Source organism: Triplophysa dalaica, chromosome 6, assembly GCF_015846415.1.
Source record: "Triplophysa dalaica isolate WHDGS20190420 chromosome 6, ASM1584641v1, whole genome shotgun sequence".
Lineage (NCBI taxonomy): Eukaryota > Metazoa > Chordata > Actinopteri > Cypriniformes > Nemacheilidae > Triplophysa > Triplophysa dalaica.
This window is the reverse complement of record NC_079547.1, coordinates 18,279,355-18,282,721: the sequence shown is the minus strand read 5'-3', so window position 1 is coordinate 18,282,721 and position 3,367 is coordinate 18,279,355.

Below are 3,367 nucleotides of genomic sequence, written 5' to 3'. Positions count from 1 at the left end.
TGAAGCGGCATCCTCAAGTGCCGAGTTTTCCCCCGGAGGGAGTGGCATCATCTACCGCGTCATCAGCATCATCTTTCATTTTCATTTTTTGGCAAGACTGCACCGTTTGTAGTGCTCGGCCATATCTTCCTTTAGAAAATACATGGGTAACATTGTATTTATTTGTATTGAGTGTAAGGTAACCGAATGAAATATTAAGTTCGTATTGCGGTACCGCGCATTTTTTAACATGTGATATTTTTTCTATTTACATAGGCCTACAAGTTTAAAAACGTCGCCAACTACTCGTGACTCACACAGGACACAGCACGAACACCCATCCCAGAAAACGCAATGTTTTTTTTTGTAGTTTCTCTTTTGAAACAGCGATGATCAATCGTTTTTTATTTTTATTTGTAGTTAAAACACAGTAACCGCACTAACCATAGTTTAAACATGATATTTCTACTAGCCTAAAAGCAATATCTCCATGACAATAATACATAAAAAATGACTCTTTGTGGTGCAGTTTAGTAACACTACGTCATCCGCATGATCTCATCATGCTGTCATCTCCTATTCTAAGTGAGTGCGAGGATACCCCACACGTGACATGATTCTCTCACACAGCATGATGTTACATGAGATCAATGTAATAACTACTATATATCCTGATCTCTGTGCAGAGACTGTTGTGATCACACAAATAAGGTTTTATCATAGCCTACTTGGAGACCTACGTCTCTTGATAGCATTTTAATAAATACGTTTATGACAACAAAGATTGTTTTAATTCAAACTCTGTCTTTCCTCTTTAGACTTCCGGTGAAGTTTAACTAACAAGCTGCTACAGAGAGTAGCTAGGCTACTGTTTGCATTTGAAGCAGAATATGCTCCTTCCGGATATCAGCACCGAAGCAGCACACTGTTAACACTGATGCTCAGAGGCCCAAATGTTTATCAGCCGTTTCCAGCCACAAAAACTTAATATTGCTATACAGCCAGTACTCACAATTGCCATTTAAATGCATAACATGAACCATGATGCCCTTCTCATGCTGTGACCTAGACCAAAAAAAAGCTTCTGTCTCATTATCAGCTCACAGCGGGTTGGACACTGCAAGCAAGATGTAAATCAGGTGGTGTCCATGCTTATCAGAGCCAGCCTTAAATCCATTACCATTGAAACATATCAGAAAATACGGAGAATTTATAAAAACACAGAGGACAGTGCAGATTAACATTATAGATGTGGCAAATCAATATGTGGGGGAATTGTCCAAAGATATTCAAACACACAATAAGTTAAATATTGATATTAATTTTCTGTCTTTGAGATGATGTGAAGATGTAAAAACATTTATTCGAGGTTGTGATAAATGTCATATTTTACTTTGAGTTTAGATGAATTACTATTTGTTTAGAGCAGTGCAAATAAATATTTATTTGAACAAGTTTACAGATATTGTCGCTGTGAACGCTGAACTGATCCGTTTGTGAATGTGGGCACCAAATGGCTTGCATGACTCTCAGTGTGGTGTGGGTGTTTATTGACAGTATAGGGGTGCCGAAGCTCCCCAGGGTCTGATCCTTAAGAATGAGTCCAGTCATGCATAGCATGAGCTTTAGTTGAATTACTGATGCCTGGGAGGTCCTTTATACAGCATGAATGGTGAGGCCAGGGGAACATCTTTGAGCAGACTGCAGTTGGAAGATTGCATGAGTCACAACACGTCAAAGACAAAGTAATAATGCATTATTACTACGCAGTAACTGTTGCACTGATGGAGACTGACTGTTATAAATTACAATAATAAAATTAAACAATGAAAGAAGCATTTCATCTGTAAACATTTCTTCTTCTTATAAATTCTGTTGAAATGGCAAAGCTGAAGAGACATTGGAAAGTGTTAGTCATTAAACGGTGGGCCTTGCAGACAGTTCATATAAATTGATTCAGTTATAACCGTTGACTGTATAAGACTGAATGTGTAGCGGTTCTTTGGATGAAAGGACAAGGTTGCATAAGGTAGCATGAAATAAGAAATGTAGCATTATAAAGGATTCATAACACAAAATGAAGATATTATGAGTCATGTCTATGTTTTTGTCTATCTTTGCAATGGATGTCATTGGGGGCCAATGTTATTTTGTTACTACCGTTCTTCAAACTATCTTCTTACGTGTTCAGCAGAAGTAAAAAATCATACAGGTTTTAATGACACGAGGGTGAGTAAATAAGGAAGGAACTTTTGTTTTGGGATAAATTAAACTCTTTAATTCCCTTTAGTTCCAAAATTTTTGTGGATGACGTCATCTCCCACCATCATCCTGGAATGTTCAAGTTATGACATCATGCACTCAGTGTGTCATGTTCTCAAGGGAGCTATTGCAGGCGGATAAAATATTCACAAGCTTGGTCATCACAAAATTGCCAAAAAAAATAAATTGTAAAGAAGAGGTTCATTACGCCTTACTTTGGCAGAATACCATATTAAAGATGTTCATGTGTGACCGTGATATATGTCTGAATGTTTACACAACATGCTGTATACAGAGAGGCCACTGTCATTATTGTGTTCCTTCTAGAGAATTACATTAAAACAATTGGTTCTGATCAAGATTCTGAGCACAAAAGGAGATTTACAATCAACGACGCAGACAATTCTTCTTTTGGCACCCAATGTGTTGGTCATGCAGGCACCTTTCACGCATTAAACGGGGGCTGTTATTTTCTCAGGAGTGAGATCTATATTACGAGGGCGACTGTGAGATTTATGGGTTAGATAAAGAGAAGAATAGCTGCCCTAATCAGACTGCAGGCATCATATATTCCAACCAGTGCATGCAATAGTGGACAGGGGATGAGCTTATAGACATACAACATCTCAGCAATATTACTTTTACCAGAATAAAGCTGAAAATATGGAACAAATATGTAACATAATATCAGGCATTGTTAAACTAAATCTTAAGAGCAGGGAGGCTAATATGAAAGCAGGACAATCATAATAAAGAGAAAATGAGAAGGCTATTATTGCCATGCTAGAGAATAACACACAAAAAAATGTTTTTCAGATTTTCTGCATTGTCTATTATTATATTATAAGTGTTCACAAAAACATAATGCTAATGCACATATCACGCATTATCTTTGAATTAAACTCATTCAAATTGACCTCTCTTTATTTCTATGACGGTGTATGACCTGCGAGGTCAGTCAAAAGATTTAGACTTTTAATTATAACCATGAAGCTGCTGGTACTGTAGTGTTTGTCACAGTTTCAATTAACCCACACTGATGAGCTGACTCACACTGTGGCATCTGGCTCATCACCACACATCAACACCATTCTTAAGTGTTTCTGAATGTTTATTCATTTTGAAT